Source organism: Motacilla alba, chromosome 1A (genome assembly GCF_015832195.1).
Source record: "Motacilla alba alba isolate MOTALB_02 chromosome 1A, Motacilla_alba_V1.0_pri, whole genome shotgun sequence".
In the NCBI taxonomy this organism is placed as follows: Eukaryota; Metazoa; Chordata; class Aves; order Passeriformes; family Motacillidae; genus Motacilla; species Motacilla alba.
Window position 1 is genome coordinate 53392619 of NC_052031.1, and position 19645 is coordinate 53412263.

General features: G+C 42.4%; 1 protein-coding gene across 2 annotated transcripts in view; it reads right to left on the reverse strand.

Annotated features, from left to right (window-relative positions):
• Nucleotides 1–19645, reverse strand: part of CHST11 (carbohydrate sulfotransferase 11) — a 159339-nt gene that overhangs the window by 33994 nt on the left and 105700 nt on the right. The gene's annotated exons all lie outside the window — the stretch shown is intronic.

Consider the following 19645-nt stretch of genomic DNA (forward strand, 5'->3'; position numbering starts at 1 on the left):
AGCAATAGCTCTACTCCTATTGAGTGTTTTTATTAAGCTAAAGTCACATCCAAGACAACAGAACAGTCTATGATGACGTTGATCACTACAAATAAGCCTCTGTTGCTAAGTTAGCTCAGGTCACTGGCTGCCTTGCTCAGCTGAGGCTGATTTTGAGTAGACAACCTGCATAACTTTACTAGAGATAGTACATCCTCATGTGTACATCACATAGAGCACCAGACACAACAATGCCTTGTTGGGGAAAATCACCCAGTCTCCTGGGCTTCCACAAGTAGCTCTTGAGGTCCTGTTTGTATTTCTGGGCATGCTGAATAGCAAAAGATCCTGAAGCAAAATGAGAAGAATATCCATGCTTGAGAGCAGGATATTCTTGTGCTTGCAGGACCCTTGCTGTAGAGAGGGCCAGTCAGCATCTGGAAGCAAAGGTGTACCTGAATATATTTCCAGGTGGGCCTGCTGCCCCAGCTTCTACTTGCCACTACACCCAGAAGGGCAGGTTTTGTGTGTGGCCAAGGACTCAAGAATCATTTGAACTGATGCTGAAGAGAAGATAAAATCTCAGCCTGCAGCCCATGGAAGTTCTCTGTTACACGAATTCAGTTGCTGAAACACGAGACAAATGGATGATATTTCACACACCCGGGACTTATCTAGTGCAGTGGACGGAGCTGTTAAAAGATCAGCAATTAACATATCCACATCTCATTTTGGGAGAGGCCACTGTTTTTCAGGCCAAGGCTGAGATCACTCCCAAGGACATCCGATTACTCATTCCTCGATCGCCACTAACTGCAGTGTAAGCACTGCACATCACATGAATATACGGCAGACCAGTGCTTTCATGGTCACTGTTTTATAAGAGCCTCTAGTAACTTTTAGATAAGCTCTATTAAATAAGGTTGTAATGTATGAAAGAGTCCCTCTTACTTTCTGAGTTCTCAGCATAACACAACAGATTAGTTTAATCCAGTGGCTATAAAATGCAATGATTCTGCCACAGCAGAATTTATGCACTGGATATTACAAGCCCTTAACATGAGCCATGGTAATTACTGCAGGAAGTGAATCAGAAACACAGGGCCTGGGAGGGTCTTTTAAAGAAAGAAACACATCAGCCTCAGGGTAATGGGGAGCTAGGTCATGCCTCAGTGCCCCTCACTTGCCCTCAGCCTGCCATTACTTGAAATAGCTAAAGAGGGTGGATGATAATGGAGATAGACAAATGGAGGTAGGCACATGGGCTAAGGCTGAGAGCCACTGTTTAAGGCACTTCACTCTCACCTGCTTTGCTTCTGTTACCCTGTCCACACCAGGGCTGCCCCATACACATGTGCTGCTCAAAAGTGGGTGGAAGAGCTCAGGATGCCTCTCAAGCCAGCCTGGAATGTGTTTTGGTGGAGCCTGTACTGACACAACTCACTGCAGTCAATGGGGTCTTTGTTGTCTGTTCTAAAAACACCGGGACTTCAGGGTGAGCACACAGCTCTGCATTAGGCACATCTTACACATATTTGCAGGTGCTTCTCCACAGGCTGCTACCTCTACAGAAGAGGAAAAAGCTCTCAGAAGAGGCAAAATTAGCAACAAGGTCTTATTTGGGTCTTAAAAGAGGACACAGATTATGTGCTAGTCTTCCACAGAGGAATGATTTTCACATGCCATTTCTTATCTTCTCATCAAATATCTGATCCTGGTTTTAGCCTCTATTGCTATTTAGAAAAATACTTCTCTTGTACTCCTGTGAAAGCTCAGAGTTAACTCTTTGGTGGTCTGGATTCACAGAGAGTCTTTGTTGCCTGTTTCCTGGAGGCAATCACAGATTGTGCCCTCTGAGTTACTTTTCCTTCACACATATTCATCCAAGGACAGGCGAAGCTTTTAAAGCTTCAAGCTGACACCACAGTACTTTTTACAAATTTTTTAAACAAATGTTTAGTTTTAAAGCCCAGAAAGGAGAACTATGAGGCCATCATAGGGCAGTCATTTGCTAAGCAAACTTACTTATCATCAAAGGAGAAGAGAAAGGAATGATATACATTGATAAAACTCAGCGAGTCATTAAGGAAAGGAGGAGAAATATGTAGATGGTGTTTAACATACTTCAAAGGATCCCCAAGGGATCTAACACTACACAGCATGTATTCATGCCAACTGCTCTGCCAGAGGTAAAATAAGCAGATCCTAGACAACTACTCTTCATTAAGCCTGTGCTTTTTCCAGAACAGAGATGCCAGACAATTTCTTTGTGGAATCTCTTTGTATTTTCACACAGATGCAAAGTATTCAGCAGCTGTAACCCATATTAAGATGATTCCAGGAGATGACAACTCCAGGAGTGGCCTCTGTGTAAAATAACAGATCATCTTATAGTACCTGTACACTAAAGACAGACCCTGTAAAATGAACTGCAAACAATGAGAAGGATTGATTAACCTCACCTAAGCCTGGTCCAGGAATCTTACTCTACCAGCATGTAAATGTTACCTCCCACCAGCAAGAACTCTAACAGGAGCTAAGCTTCCGGTTAAGAAAAACGTTTCCACTGTGACCTTCCTTTTGATGTACAGTCAGCAAACCTGCAATTTCATAATCTGTCCTGTTTGGACATGGAGGGCATAGTTCGCTCTCCCATGGCAGACACCTACATATGTCTGTGTAAGTATTCAGCTCCTCAAGAATTAACATCACTTTGAAATGCTGTTTTTCAGTTCTCAAAGCTATTGATCCAATTCCATTACAGGATTACAAAGAGGGCTGTAATGTAAGCAGGTGCAGCACAAGAGAAGGAGGGATGTACGTCCCCCCTTCCCAAACCAGGGGCTGTACAGACCTGCAGGACTTGGGAGAAGCTGCCTCCCAGAGAAGCACTGTCACACCTGGCAGCTGCCCACTAGTATCCTACCTCTGGGCAAGGCTCCCGCTGAAATTCAGATCCTTTTGGACTGAACACTACAACTCCCACCTTCTGAAGATCACCTTAGTGGCTGTGCCCAATTCTGCTGTTCCCTGGCATACCTGTTTCCCTCTGTGTATTTGCAGGCAGCAAAACAGGTCTGCATTAAATGACATTCAGAAGCGCAAATTCTGCTCTCCATGTCAGAGCTATCAACTAGAGCAATTTGTGTTAGAGCATTAGGGTGTATGAGGGAGGTCTCATGTCTGAGCTCCTTGCCTTATAACCCTAAACTGAAGCTTGATGAAGTCAGAGCAAGTCTTTCATTATTTTCAGTGAGTGTGGATCAGCATCACTTTAAACCTGAATCATAATACCTTCTAAACACAGCCTTTCATACCTGAACTCTGTGCAAAGCCGAACAAAAGGAATATGCTATATATAAACATGTGGAGGAAAGCATTGTGAAATTCTTTATGTTTCTATAATGCTCTGCCTGAATTGAATCTTTTCACTCAGTGCCACATCGTGATAAGAGCCCATCATTATCTTCCCGCATGCAGTATGAAAAACTAAATGCAGCCTCACTTTCCTGTACATTCTTATTCTTTCTCACCACTGGAATACCAGCTACAAAGGAGAGCACCAAACCTTCCAGCTAGCAAAGCCAGAGTTTGAGTTACTGTTTAAAAAGATTACACAATCTCAGATGCCTCCATCTCCTCTGAATTTAATGCAGTTTGGCCCAATAATTATCCTGAAGCAAAAGCAGAGACAGACAGTTAATAAAACCTCTTTCTTTGCCATCTAATGCTCCATCCTCCCACACTGCCAGTCAACCACTCTTAAAATTACCCTTCATAAAATTCAATTCCTAGCTTCAGAGGGCTACAAATCCCCTAAAAGTCTAATCATATAATTTCTTGAGCCCATGAGACTGATGCTGTATCTTCTTTATTAGGTAAGGCTAGGTGCCACATAAAAGCAATTGTCTGCATATTGATGGCTCTAGCCCAAAATCAACATGGACAAAGTCAGAGACTCTATATGCAGCTAGAAATTAAAATTAATTTTAAGAAAACATGGATATATTTTTCTTTCACATTCATACAACATTGTCTACAGTGTAACTGGCATACTCCAGGCTCTTCAAGGAAAGCAGGAAATACCACACAGTACCTGCTGTGTGATTTAATGTTGCTTCATTTGTCTAAGGAAAGCCTCACAAATTACAGACAGCATTTGATGGGGAAATTAAAATATCATCTACATTGCAACCGGTCTGCTACCAGCTGTATGGATTGCACTTGAGATGCAGCTGCTGTATAAACAGAGCCATTTACTAGCTTCACCTAAGGCAGACGGTTAAGTAGGTTTCAGCCGCCACCCAAAAGACTGTCAAGCTCTACTTGCCTGCAAATACAGTCTCTGCAGAGCCATAAACGTTTTGAAGTCATGTTGCATTTCAAATCCCCCAAATTGGGCCTGAACGGGCTGAATATATCAAAAGGGTATTACCCAGCTCTTCTGCTGTTGGTAAGAATGCTAAAAGAAACACTGTTGCCAAACTATGTTTTCTGAAAAGAAATTTGCAGTTTCAACTTTCTCATCTCTCATAATCCTCACAAAGCAGGATAGCACCTACCCTGGGAGGTGTTTAACTTGAAACTTGTTGAAACAAAAGGCTCCGGATTTCATCAGTAGTATGTCTTTCACTTGCTCTAGGCTGGAAAAAATAATCTGTGAACAGTCCCATGAAGCCGTTACCTTTGGATCTCGTTCTGACTGCTGCTTCCCTGCTCTTGGAGCAAGCTGTTCTGATAAAGAAAGAAGTTGAGTTGTAACTGACATAATACATAGATCACACTGAACTGACCAGTAAATTTTATTTCAATCCCTTCCTCTGATGGTGTTTCATTTGTCTGTGGGACATGCACTAGAACAGAGAAGCATTCAGACAAGGAAAAAAATTGAAATATAACACAAAATTTGTCTGTGATTTTAATACTAGCAGTTGATTCATGGCATGGGAGGGCGGGGGAGCAGTTCTGTGGCAGTCTAAGTAACAATGATCATTTTTTTCCAGCATCACCGTAGCAACACTGTAGTTATTGTCAATGAAGCACTTTCATTCTAAGGTGCTATTTTTAGATAATTTTACCTTTCCAGAAGAATTACCCTCTGGGCTGCAATTTATCATGTTTGTTTCTTGTCCCATGGGTGAATTTTAGTGGGACCTTTATTTTATTACTAAAGCAAAACCAACCAGCTCTCTTCCCCCCCCACCCACCCACCCCCCCCCCCCCCCCCCCCGCAGACATGTATGCACTAGCTCAAAGTGTGTCTGCTACATTTCAGACCTGGCAAGTATCAATGAGAGCTGAGCTTCTGGAGGAGCTAGAAACAAAATACCAGCCTCCCTCCCACCCCCAGCAACCACTGGTAAAGACAAGAGGCAGAACGAATACATCTTCAGCACACGAAAAACGGGGCTGAGGATGGAAATGGGGGAGAAGTGAGAACAGCTGGAGGGAGGCTGAAGACCCAGCCTTCTCCAAGGCTGGAGCTAATGGTTGCAGCAGCCTCCTTAGCCTGGGTCTTATCCTTCTCCTAGCAGCTTCCCAAATCTCAGCCTTCTCCCCATCACTCCATGCCCTCCAGCAGTATCCCAGGATGCTCCCGCTTAGGTGTCTCATCAGCACAACCACAGGACAACCAGCCTGTCCCAGTGGCTACCCTGTGCCACTGTGGAGGGAGAGGAACATTGGGAAAGCCACGTGCAGATTAAGTGCCACTGAGTGTCCCCAACACAACACATTCTACATTTGCAGAGGTTAAATATATATTTGTACAGTGCATACACAGGACTCAGATTGTTGCACATGTCCACAGAGCTTTGTGGACCCAAAGTCCACAGTCCTTTCAGAAGGACTAAATCTAAGATCTTGCCTTATCAGGCAGCCTGCAAGCAGAAGCTGATTACACACATCCACTTACAAGACCCAAGCTCTCTGTTCCTGCTTCTATAAAGTTAAATTGATCCTGCACCTACAGTGTGTAACCACATTCACATGAGATGTTGAACTGGTACAACTATTTCAGTATAAATCTATGTTCCCACATGAAATGCAGATAAAATCTCCACATTACACAAATTCTCAGGTTTCCTAGGGGTTGAGGAATGGTTTAGCAGGCTTGTGATCATACAGCCAGGGTGACAGCCCCAAAGCAATGCCACAAGACAAGAGAATAGAGATACCCAGGCACACAAGACACACCTGCTCACATGCAGCCAGGGCTGCGGAGGAAAATGTCTGTTTGACTCTGGGCCAGGCACATCATTGTGCCTAGCAGTACTAAAACTTCTGAGAAGGCATGGTGCAAGCCCTACACAACAGTGACAGGCTGCTGGTGGCACCCTGAGGGTCCTTCTTGTGTTTTTTCACATCCAAACAGCCCTTTAGCCTCAGAACCACGACATCTCTGCAGCACTGCAGGGTTGTCAGGAAATGAAGCCAGAAGCACACAGGTTGGGTATGGGGCCCAACATCAAATGTGCACACCATGTGCAGTGATGGCATGGATCTGTAGAAAAGCAGGAACAATTCACACTGAATATTGTCATTGTCCAAAACCACGGTCTGCTTTTGGGGTCTGAAATCAGTTCCAGAGTCCCATGGTTTCCTTAACTCACTCTCCCGTTCCACCCCTCTAAAAAGTGTTGAGCACAATCCCTTGGCATAAATGACATGCTTGTGCATCCTCCATCCCAGCAGCCATCCTTGAGCAGGATTTGGGAGCACGCCTTGCCCCGTTCCAGCCCCACAACTCTCATCAGACCCTTGTAATCATGTCATCCTATGCTCAGGACTGTGATCTCAAGACACCAGACACCTAACTCATAGAAATGGGAGTTTGGAAAAGACTAGTTTGGCTCTCAAATTTAAAACACCAGTAAATAGTCCACCTATTACCTTGGCACAGGTTTTGTACAGAACTGCATCAGGGTTCTTGTTCTTAAATAACTCTAGTCACAAGTCAAAGAGAAGAACTTAAACAGAATACAGAGCACTATTAAGAAATCAAGGAATAAAGTATCTGCTTCCTGTGGCTTCCTGTCCAGCCACAGTATTTCTATGAAGTGTATAGTATATGATGTCACACATTCTTCAAACCTAAACTGTGTTTATTGACTAAGAGTCTCATGAAATAACAAAAGTCTCTGTCTGACACACAGCAAAAGATCTACTTCGGACCAGTGCTGTAAACAGGACAACACTTCTCACAAAAATTCTGCTTTCCCCTTCTGTTAGACATTTTATACTCCAGAGGAAGAAAAGCAACCTTAATTTTTTTCCATTTTCAATCTTAATTATGTCTAGGCAAGCTGTAGTAAAGCAAGAATAATAATAAGGATAATGTCACTGCTCCCAAACAGTTCTCTCACCTGCCACACTTTCATACAAAGCGCACCTCTTAAGTTTTGTTTTCATAATCAATTGAATGCCCTCATTCTGCTCTCATGTTATGGAAGCAGTAACAAATAATCATTACTGGAAATTATCTTTTCTGAGAGCTGCTATTATGTACCTGAACGTACTGCCACCTTCTTCATTTGTAGCCTGCACCTACAACTCCTTGAAGCACCAGCTTATCAACTGTTTATAGTGATTATGGAGATATGCTGCCATGCTGAAGTTTATAATCTAAATAAAGGAATGCCTAAAATATTGCAGCCTCATCAAAGGAGAGCACAGGCTGGAAATCTTCAGCAGCCCTAAGTTGATCTGAGCAAAACATGGCCTGATTTTATAGATGGTTGGTCCAGAAGCCAGTGCCAGTGCCCAGCCAGGCCAGCAATATACATGAGAATATAAGTACCCAAAGAAAGCAACACACCAAATCCTTCTGCTCACTGTATAAAACTATAATTACTGCATTAAAAAAGACTTGAGTCACACCACCTTCTCCCTAAAGAAAACAAAGTGAAGTGGAAATATGTAACTAGTATCCAGGGAAGCAGAAAGGACCATAGAAGTGCTAGTTAGTAGAGCAAATTTCCGTTGCAGCGATTCTTTTTCCTTCAAAACACACCTCAGGCCAAACAAATCTGGCCACAAATTCCACAAACTATTTCAATCAAAAAGGGCATATTTGTAGGGGGCAAGAATTTGAAATGTTTATTCAATAAAAACATTTTAAAGTCCCTGGCAGGAAAAAGAAACCTAGCCTGCAAGAAAATATTTTTTCTATAACACAAAAAATCATTCAGCTTGGGCTGAGAACAAAAAACATAATTTATAATCCCTTAATTTTGGATTTCATTTTAATTGGGAAATCACTATCTTTTGTTCACCTCAGATACATTTTCTGTTATTTTGCTGGATGGCCAACCAGCGGAAGAAATCAAGTATTCAGCTCAACTACTACTAAGATCGTTATGATTCTAATTTAAGGTCCCTGTATGGCAATTGCTTGGTACTGACTTGTGCTGGGTTTTGCAATAGCACAGCCTACATCTTCTGCATACTTGCCAATATTTTAAAAACTATAAATGAAAATCTTTAGAGAGGAAAGTAAGGACATACCTAAGGAAATACATTGGTCTTATAAAGATTTATTTAAAAAGTCAAAGAGGAATGCAAGTCAAAACTTCTAAAGAATTGTAACCTGTGCCTGCCAATTATAAGGGTTGCTAATTACTTGCTTGGAGGCAGAACCTTGCCCTAATTTTTATGCACATCTATTGCACAGTTCTGACTCCATTTGGAGCAGAAAACTTTCTAAGCTTCTTTTTATAAACTGGCAACAGGCATACCTACCTTTGGGATCTCCTCTAGCTCTATCTGAATGACAATGTACTAAGCCCCAGATTGAGCTGGCTGCTCTCATGACAAGAGCTCAGTTGAAATCGGTATTACTATTTACATGCCTATACCCAAAGTTAAATGCAGTTTGATGGGTTTCAGTCTATTTCAGTCTGCTGTTTCACCCTCCAGCCCTCACTGTGGTTTTTCTTCTTTTTAGCATACAATTCTGATTAATTAAAGAAATTCTTTAAAGCTACTTCAATTTGAAGTCAAATTCTGGTTCAAACAGTTCATCATTAGGCTTAAAAATTTTAAAAAGAGTGCAAGAAAACACTCCTGGTGATCCAGTGGCCAGTTTGGCATGCATGGAAATAACAAACCCCAAAGCAGCCAGGTTCTCCTGGCACTTCTTCCTTGGTCCTCACATCTCTTCTCTGAACTACTACAGTAGCTCTTGGATGTTACCATCCATGTTTGGTATTTTGCTGTGGTCACCATGCTTTTGGCTTCTGCTGCTCCCTTACATATCTAAGGAGCTTTGTGCAACCTCCTGTGCACCAGCAGAAACTGTCGGGGAACCCGGCAGACCCTAAGGGTTCAAGATTCCCAGCGCAGGAAGGGACAATTGAGGATATCCAAATCCAGTTTTAGAAAGCCCATATCCCAATAGCATTCCTCAATCTCCATGATCTCTAGAGGCATTATGGTCACTGTATAATCCAGCTCAGTACTATGCAGAGATGCCTGTGCTGGCACCCTGGATATGAGAAAAAATGAGACCCATGCAAAAAGCTCATCCGAAATATGTTGCACATCTTAACATGACTCCTAGACTCCATTCATATATTTCAGAGCTAGCCTGGGTGTCTCAAGATCCCTATACCCTGCAAAAATCTTGAGAGAAGCTAAGCCACATGGTTTGGCTATTTGTTACTGTGCAGGACAGAAAGGAGTCAATGGTAGGGATGGGCATAGGGTTCCCACTCTCCTACATGTTACTCAGTTCAGTCTCCTATCATGCAATCCCCAACGGAGAAGAAATTTTGAGTTAAAGGATATCTCCTAACCCTAAAATCTGTGAAACACTGAAACCAACTGTTACAATAAGGTCTATGTAAACATTTTAATTAAAGGAAATTATTCACATGTACTTTTGTTGTATATCACTCTGGAAAGTCAACAGTCTTCCTTTGCAAGTCTGAAATAATTTACGTATTTAACAAAAAAAAAGCTTTTTAGGTACTTGGTTTTTTTTCCCTGCTTTTACAGGAGAGGGAACATCCAGACAGAAAGGCTGTGTCCTGCAAATCTTCAGCATTCCCATGGCCACTGCTTGTTCTTCTGGAAGTTTAGCTACAGCACCCAGTGCAGGAGTCAGCCAGTAGTGTCACCCTGGGCCATGCTGGGTACCTGGGAATTGCTCCCATCTCTGTCCCACACCTCCCAGAGGCTGCTCTGACTCTGAGCAGCCTCTGGCAGACACAATTCACAGGAGAGGTGGCGCCTCACCCTGAAGGTATCCCATGTATGCCCTCACCTTCAATTGAGCACACTAATATACAAATTAAACAGTCATATTAGCAATACCATTGCTATGGTTTTCATGTAAACATTTAAAGCTGTCCTTTAAGCTTTAAAAATCATTACACCCCGCTGTCCTGGGCTGCGCATTGGCATAGATCACACAGATCTGTGTGCAGATTCTGGGTTTACCTCTCATCCATAAAGCAATAGCACTGCTATGTATCATTTTAGAGTGCTGCTTTGGGCTGCAAATATCCACTAAACTATTGTTTGTTACAAGTCTGCCTACTTCTGCATTATAAAACCTAAAAAAGTTTTATATTTAATTCCTAATGGAAACATTACATTACCTGTGAAAGTCTGATCAAACACTGCTGCTCTTTATGTTCTGTCACTGCTGATAGGCACAGCAATATATCCTGCCTTTTCCAGTATAAACTCCCTTCCATATAACAGGCTTAAGTTGGGGTATTTAAAATGGAATGCTGTTCTTCACAGGGTCTTGTACCCCTTGACCCCTTCACAGGCATCTAGTACTTGATCAATTGAATAACTCTATGTTTCCTGCTGTCTCGGGGTGTTTTGTTGTTTTGTTGGTTTTTTCTCCTAAAGCAGTTCTTTATGTTTTCTGGTCTGCTTTCTGTAACTGCTATATTGACTCTTTCAGCTAAGGACTGATCATTTGTTTAACCTAACTCTGCTTGAAATAAAAGCTTTATTTGTTGTCGGTTGTTTCATTTACTTTTTAATAGTGGCTAATAAAGACTAAAACACATACATGCTATATATTAAAAAAAAAACCAAGAAATCAATACAGACGTGCAATTTTCAATCATTGCTCTGGAGGGGCACAGGAGGGAATAGGGCTATTGTCAGGAAAGCTTGGGTGCTTTGGCGGGGTGAAGGAAATGCCTTGGCACTTGCCAGCATCGTTTCAGGCTGTTCTCAGTCCTGATGGGTATTGGCTTTTCATAAGCACTGAAACACCTTCCTTTTTTTCAAATACATGAATAAACAAACAAAAATAAAAGCAGCACTGCCTGATATCTTGCAGGAGCAGGAAGGGATAATCTCAATGTATCATTTGTTTCCATCCAAATGATCATCCAAATACTGCTCTGAGGAGTTTCGCTCCTGTTGCAGAACAGTCATGCTCCAATGTCCCACTGCAAAACAGTTTCCAGTCTGCTAAGGGGCTGATAGAGCTACCCAGCCTGTGCTGTCTGCACATCCTAAATCTGTGGAGGTTCCTGTTTGCACTGCTAAAATTGTATGATGGAGGGCTGGACTAGTAAACTTGTTGTAGACTTTCTTGCACACTGGGCATAATTTGTGCTGCTTTATCAATTTAATTGATGTCTGCAGATCCATTCATCCATTCCAAACTGGTCACTCTTTCCTGAAGCTAATCCAGACAAAAATAAGAATAGAAGAAAAAAGCCCTAACTAGCCTTTAAGAATGTACTTTGTAAAATTAGACTGTGCCTGAGAGACACACTGGTTATCATTCAGTTGCTGAAGTAGGGAATCTCCAAGAATTCCATTTACAAAGGATTGACTGTTCTGTCAGGAGCCTGTTCATATGTGCTCTCAAAGTTCTTGAAGTTTTTTTTTGAAATTATTTTGGTTTTCCTAACACAGACTGCATTTTGAAGACCCGGGATCTGAGAGCCTCTTGCTGTTAGCTGCTTCGATTATAAAGCAAGTCTCACAATCTCAGCATGTTCTGGGACAAGGGATGAGGTTACCTAGATGACATTCCAATCTAGATGACCTAACTATGTGAGACCCACCAGGTGGGGAAAAGCAGGACAATTCCCTGATGATTACAGTCACACAGATAGGTAAACCATAAAAACTTAAGAGGAAATAAAAGCAAACACATCTTTAGAAGTTTTGTTTTAAAAAATATGTAACTCAGTAATTTTTTTTTATTTGGGAGCCAGTGATGGTTGGGAAACGTGGCCCTTGGGGACTGCACTAAGAGTTCAAGAGAGTGATTGCCAATCTGTGTATTTTCAGTAAGTGCCAGAGAGCCTCAGCAGTGGAAAAATCACTCTCCTGTTACCACCCTTTGAAATTTTGTACCCAGCACACAAGTTATGACAGTGGATAAAGCAAAAATCCATCCCACCTTTTATACCAGTACCTGTGGATGGGGATGGACTGAGGATGAATTTAGGGGTAGAAAATCCTTTCCTGCTGCCATGTCTCTGGATGGCAGTAGAGACAGAAGCCCCATCTGCCAATGGTTTGCTCTGGAAAAACAGGAGATGATCTTGACCTTCAGATTCCATCAATGGAGGAGAGAGATGTCCCAGCACATATAGACAAAACAACACTGTGCAGCAGCTTGCAGCAAAAACATTGCAGCAGCATGGGTTTGGGAAGGGGTGCACAAGGGTTTGCCACGACCCAGGCCTCCAGGGTGGAGCTGCTTGTCTGTTTGGATAAATGGGGGCAGACCTGACAATATGGAAGAAGAATGAGGTTAATGTGTGTCACCACTAAATGGTTAACTACAGAAATGACAAAAATTAAAATCTGCCTGAAAGAACAGAAGCTGCTTTTCTGTAGGGGCAGAGAGGTAATTCCTTGGAGAAAAGCGCTGACTGAAGGTGCTGCTCCCCTGTTAAGAGCTAATTAGGTGCAAGTGACTCACAAAAAATGGTAACACAGAGTTTTCTGTTTGTAATATACTGAAAGCTATAGGGCTTGATTCATAAACACTGACAAATCCATGGGACTCCATGTGATTCACTCAAATGGGCTTTAGACCAGACCAACAGCAGGTTTTATTTTATAGAGGGTCTCAGAAAACCATAAATTTATTAGTCAGCTATAAGAGCACCAACTTCCTGCAATGGGTATTAAAAAGAAAGCAGAGTTTTCTGGTAAGGAGCAAAGCTTCACTGTTGCAACAACCAGTCTCACACTCAACAAGGAACTTAATTCCTGCTTGTATTTGGGGTTTTTGAGAGCTGCTAGGGTAAGGAGGCAGGGACAGAAGCACGGCAATGTGCCTCCATGCTCTCTCCCACTACTACTAGGAGAGACTAACCCCAGCAAGCTCTGTCCTGGCCAAGCTGGCAAATGAGCCAGATGGCACCTAACATGGCTGTGATAACTAGCACCCAAACTCACTTCATGAATATCACTATATCTCTGCTGGTGACAGCTCCAGAGAATTAGTCAGTCCAACCAACACAATCCTTGGTTACCATCCCACCACCAAGTGAAGCTGGAAGAGCCCCAGGATGACCTTTCCTGGATCTGCTTACTCTGGTACTTCGAGGAATTACCCACAGTTTCCACACCTCATGTAACACAGGCTACTGACCAGACTCAGCTGAGGTTTTTTGAGGTCCAAGCACCAGCCCAACAAGTCTGGGATGTACCGGGACATCTCACCCCATTCCCATCCAGGCACTGTGGGTCTGGCACACAAAGATCTCAGCCCTCCATTTCTGATGTGGACACCACAAGTCATTGCTTGGTCACTCTGCCCTTGACACTGGCTTGTGCTGAGCACCTCTTTGCCCATCTTACCCCTGCAGAGCCTGATATTGATGCTTTGAGTTGGTATTACACAGTTCTCCCCCAAGAGCAGCCTGCACCTAACAGCCATGGTGCCCTCAGCTGCTGCATGCCTTCTCTTTAATTCAGGGGAGAGCAGAGTTTTCCTTTTGTGACAATTCTCCTTTCCAAATAGGAAAAAGAAAGGAAAGAAATGCTATTTAGCTTCACCCTTCAGAGGCAGTGTCTGCCTGGCACAAGCCATCAGTGTTTTTACTCTGTATTTTTACACATCCTGAACTTTAGGAACCATATGTTCAACTGTGGCAAACACATCCATTAATCTACACAGTCCAGTGTTTGTCCTTGTCACATCCCAAAACCGAGGTTAGCCTGCAAACCAGAGCAAATGCATAAAAGCAAATAAACTCAGAAATTGGTTTACACTGCATTTAACTATCTGCAAATAAACATTAAAAACATATTTTCGTTCCTTATCAAACTATTTGGTATTCCAAAAGTATGCAGCAAAGTTCTTCAGACTTGTATTAATCCAAACCAGAAGCATCTCTTTCTGAGATCAAGTCTTTGTCATGTAAAAATAACCTCAAAGTCAAAAAGACTGTATAGAATAACTAAAATAAGAGAAGAAGGGATTCATAAACAAATAAATACAACTCTGCAAATAAAACAAAAAAGCTAAAATTACCCAGTTAATTTTAAGGATCACATAAAGAACTTTTTCTAACAAAAAAAAAAGCAAGCTCCTGATTGTTCAGGCTTAATACCAAGCCCATTAAAAATGGAAAATGCACTAGAGGCACAGGAACTTTCAGCACAGCTGGTATAATGTAAAAACAAAGTATGTAATTGTTGGTGATTAACAAAACTGTGCCTTTGAAGAGCTGCTAATTTATCCAAAGCTCAACTCTGAGCAAGGACTGACCACCTAATGATTTTCATTTTTCCAAACACTGTCATACCACAAAGAAGTTGCTAAGAATTTGGCTTCTTAAGCAATAGCTTCAGGACTGGATTTCTCCCTGTGATACAATAAAAGTGGACTTTTTGATCATCTCTCCTACTTCTGCTTCCTTCAAGGACTGTCTGCACCTTCAAAAGAGCAGTGACAGAAAGAAGAGTGGCACTAAAATTTTGGTAAGTAGGACAGCATAAACTTCAGCTAAACTTCAGATGAAGTTCCATCTTCACCTTCAGTGAAAGCCGCTGTGAAGGAAACCAGAAGGGAATCTCTATTGATTTGTTATGGGAGATCACCAGAGAGTCCAATCCCTTGGGTAGCAGGCACCTGGGATACGGTCTGCAAGAGAAGGACCAAGGGAAATATTCAATGGCAAGTGTCTCCTCCCACAGAGGAGGATGAAGCCCACTGCACTTCCAAGTGGCAATGACATTCATGCAAAGCCTGCAGTACCTGTCAATCACGCTGCACCCAAGAGCAAGTGTGGTTGCCAGCAGCAAATTACCAAGGCCTCTAATTTGTTGCTTTTTTGGTATCAAACTCTTTTTCATTGCCAGAGTGCTGTATAAACCTAGAATAAACTTGTTTTCATCTAACTCATTGCATGTTACCGTGCACCTCACTTCATTTCCAAGGTGCCTAAGGATGACCTGCTTCCTATGGATTTCCCACAGCAGCATCCTGAGTGGGAGGAGGACTCACACATTACCCTTTTAATTACTTTTATATTTAGCAACCAAAATCAGAGACCGAACCAGAGGACTATGTTAGCCTGTAAAATTAACATAGGGACAAAAGGAATTAGTCTTTTTTTTTTTTCTTTCCCCCAGGCTGAGTTTTAGCAGAATGCCTGCCAAGGAAGATGATGCTCAGAGATACACCTTTCAGAAGACATCCATGCCAAGGGCAATAGGAGGGAAATGATTTCCCTTAAGATTAAGAAAATGAGAAATCCAAACCAAAGCAAGTGCCCTTGTCCCATCACCTGCAGATTCACAGGATTAGGGAAGATTACCAGGAGCATCAAGCCCAAGCTACTGCATCGGCTGGAGTGCAGAGTTTCACAGACAGGCTCCAAACTGAGTAACTTGTCTATGTGAATTTTTAATGACTTTTTGATTGCGAACATATGCCGTGGCTGGGCTTGCTCCAGCTCCCAGCTGAAGTCAGCTGGTGCCTGTCAGGGTGCAGCTCTGTGTCACGCATCGTTCAGTTCAGTGAGAGACTCCAGCCAAAGCAGGTAGTCCTGGTTTCTTTGTCCTGTCCAGCATTTCGTGGATCAGATCTGCTCCTAGATCAGACACTGGGGATAGTATGTGTTCAGTTACCCACAAGGCTTCACAAAACACTGCCACAAATGCAAAATTACCAGGGCTTCCTCTCCACTGTGCAGGGGCTTGACCCTGCAGGAGCATCCCCCATCCACCCCAAGACCTATTGCCTACCTAAGTTTGCTCCAGTGGGAAGAATATCAGGAGCCTGAAAAGTCAGGAATTGAGAAATGAGCCAAGGGCAGCAACCAATGCTCATTGTTCAGCTTTTGCACTGTTCGACGACTCCATTTCTAACACAGGCATCCTGCACTTATCTCTGTGCTTTTCCTCCTAAAGAACCAGCTTTTGAAAACATTTTAAGACATCAAGGAAAAAAAGCAACCTGAGGTGACTTAAAACAAGAAACGTTATCAGCAGAAGCATTTTGTTAAAGCAAATTTCTTCTGCATTCATCTGGGAATGCACCCATTACTTCTTACTCTGATAACTGTAAATTGTTCGGAATTTAGGGTCAAAATACAAACAGTATAAAAATACAGTTTCTGCCAGGTACCCGAGCCCCCCAAATTTTCTGTTTTTCTGTAAGAATAACAACCAGAAGCAGCAGAAGCAGTGAGGAAGCTCACAAGCATGAAACAGAAACCCTTGCTTGCTATTTCAAAGGAGCTTAAGAGGGAAAAAGAACAACTCCCATTGAAATGTCACAGAAATTAGGTGTCTAACTGCTTTAGGTGCCTGTGAAAACCCTGCCTACTACCTTTCTTTTTCTTATTCTCTTTTGTGGTTATGATGTTCCAGAAATAAACACCCTGAGACACTGAAATGGAAAGCTAGATTGCAAGACAATACACCACACTTCTGATGAGCAAGAAAATCCCCCCACTCTTATTGTTTTTATGGTTTTCAGTCTCTTTCCAGTGAACAGTTGATATTTGTGAAAGCTTTGGCTGCAGCTTGTAGCAGTTGTGTAGTATGCATCCCATTAAATACACTGGTGGGTCCTGCACAGTCATTCTGGCACCACTTCTATTTCATACAATGCCTTCAGTTTTTCTACGTAACCTCAATCATTTATCAATCATTCACCAATGCCAATAAATCAAAGGGTCTGGGGACCCTTAAACATAAAAATAGGGAGCTGTAAAAAAATATTACTACAGCAATTAAAGCCTCAAATAGTAATAAACTCTACTTGCATTATACTTTTAGAAAGCCCCACTGAAATTAAACAAACATTCAATATCAACAATATGAAAGGGGCTTTTTCTTCTTGTTTATAATAGCTATGGGTTTATCCAGAGCAGAAGAAAATTAGGGTTATTTTTACAGATCATGGAGATTTTAATGTAAAAAATGGGGGAGGGGAAACAAAGCAGAGAAAAGCAAAATAAATTAGTGAATTTTCTTCCAGAAGACTAGAAGAAAATGTAAAAGAATTTACAAAATAAAAATGAATCTTTATTCACAAAGTGTAATCTTTGGTTTGGATGAAGACTGTATGGTTAACAAATCTATTTTGAGTCAACCTCACAGCTGGGTCTTTTAAAGTAAGTTTTCTATTTTAATACATAAACTTCTTTTTTGTTGTTTTCCTCAAAAGGCTTTTTTATTCTCCAGAAATGCCTTTTTTTTTCACTGCCACCAAAGAAAAGGGAAAAAAGATTTGCATCACTGAAGAAAAGAAAATTACAAATATAAGCCAGATGGGTGAAAACACAATCATGAACAGATCTAGACATCACCTTAATTAAGATTGCTGCTCAAACCCCTGATGAGAAAGGGGCATTCCTCTTCAGAAGGGGTGATGTGCTCTAATTGCTGGAACAGTCTACCACTGCATTTACAGTAAGAACCTGACCGATAATTTCCACTAAAAGCCACACCGCAACTCCAGTGTGTTCCACAGAGAGACGAGGCTTGGGTTTCACCCATGCCAAAATCCTGAGGTTTTGTCAAAGTATTCCATCTCCCCTCTCAGGGGAATGGGAGCCTCTCACTACATACAGTTTTTCAACCAGGAAGCTTTTGGAAGTGTGCCATGAAGTGGGCCTGGCTCACGCTGCTGGGGCAGGGCTGTCCCTGGGCTCCAGTGTTCCACTCATCAGGTGAGCGCAAACACTTGTTGTGAAGAGGAGCTTTTTATGACAGCAAAATTCTGCAGGGGATCCAAATGCTTGGATTAATGTCTTTATTAAAAATTACCAGTCCCACAGTGCTGTTGGTTTTGGTTGGATTTTGTTACTTGCCCACCACAACTACTGCCAACCCAAAAGGGCTAATGCATTGAAACAAACAATAAATGCTTTGACACTTTTTTCTTTTCCCCTGCTCTTTTTTGCTGGAGCTTTTTTGCTGGGATCAGGCGTAACATCCCACCTTGAAGGGGGTGCACCCTTCCCTGGGTCTCTGCACTAAGGCTACAAGAGCTGGAGGGGGCTGCACCAGCAGCCAGACCTGAGGAGACATGGAGAGCCCCATCTGGGAGCCGCCCTGATGGACCCCACATCAGGGCTGTCATGGAACCACAGAATGCAGATCACGGGCTGGAAGGGACCTTAAAAGATCATCTAGTTCCAAACTCCCTGCCATGGACAGAGATACCTTACAGGAGACCAGGTCGTTCAAAGCCCCATCCAACCCTGCCTTGAGCACTTCCAGATGTGGAAACATTTTTCTGGCCCAAAGTAATGCATTTATGATTTCTTACATTTATCAATCACCTCCAAAGTGTGCTAACTGAAAAAAAAAATCATAAATATTGATTTCATCTGAAAGAATAGCACTGGAGACTGAAGGAGGTTTGGTCTGGAGGCTGTACCTAGCTGGGTTTCTGGGATCAGTGGAAATTTCCTTCATGCTTTTTTTGCAACAGTATTCTCTTTCAGTAGTTTCCTCTCTACTACAAAGTGTGCTTTTATTATATCTGTGTTGAGCCGGTTCCAATGATGCACCTAAAATAGATGAAACTACGCCAGTGTGCTTTCCTGTGTCCGAACACCAAGCTGTGCTGTCTGCAGCAGTGCTGGCATCAAGACTAGGCATTCAGCAAAGCCATGACCTGTGCCAAGCACAGATACTGCCAATGCTGCCGCCAAGACAGGGCCAATAAATCCAAACACACTGTGCACGTCTTATCTATACTCCCTCTGTGCTCAGAAATTCAGGGGCTTTTTCTTTTCCCAGAGAAGTCACTTACCCAATCTCCATGCACTGCCACCTTTCAAAGCCCAGGCAAGCTGCAAATTTACAGCAGGAGGACTAAAAGACTGAGCACAAAGGTTTAGAGAATCTGCAAAACGAAAGGAGTTCTTAGAAAATAAGTTGTAGGCTTTGAAGATGGCTGCAAGGAAGCCTTGCAGAAGTGGGCATGATGACCTGCACCCAGCCACTCCAGCTGGAGATCTGGGTGAGAAGGCTGCACTGAGCATGCAGGGGGGCCAGCTGCCTGCCAGCTCCTTACATTTAATAAATTAGCACAGATAAGGAAGGTAAGATTGGGCTCGTAGACACTGAATATATACAAAACCTCAATATGAAGGTGTATAAATGGCACTGTTTGAGTCTGACTCATTGTGTCCTTATAACATTGCTGGTTGCTTGGAGACTGACTGAATGCACACAGCAGCAAAGATGCTGGCTTTGG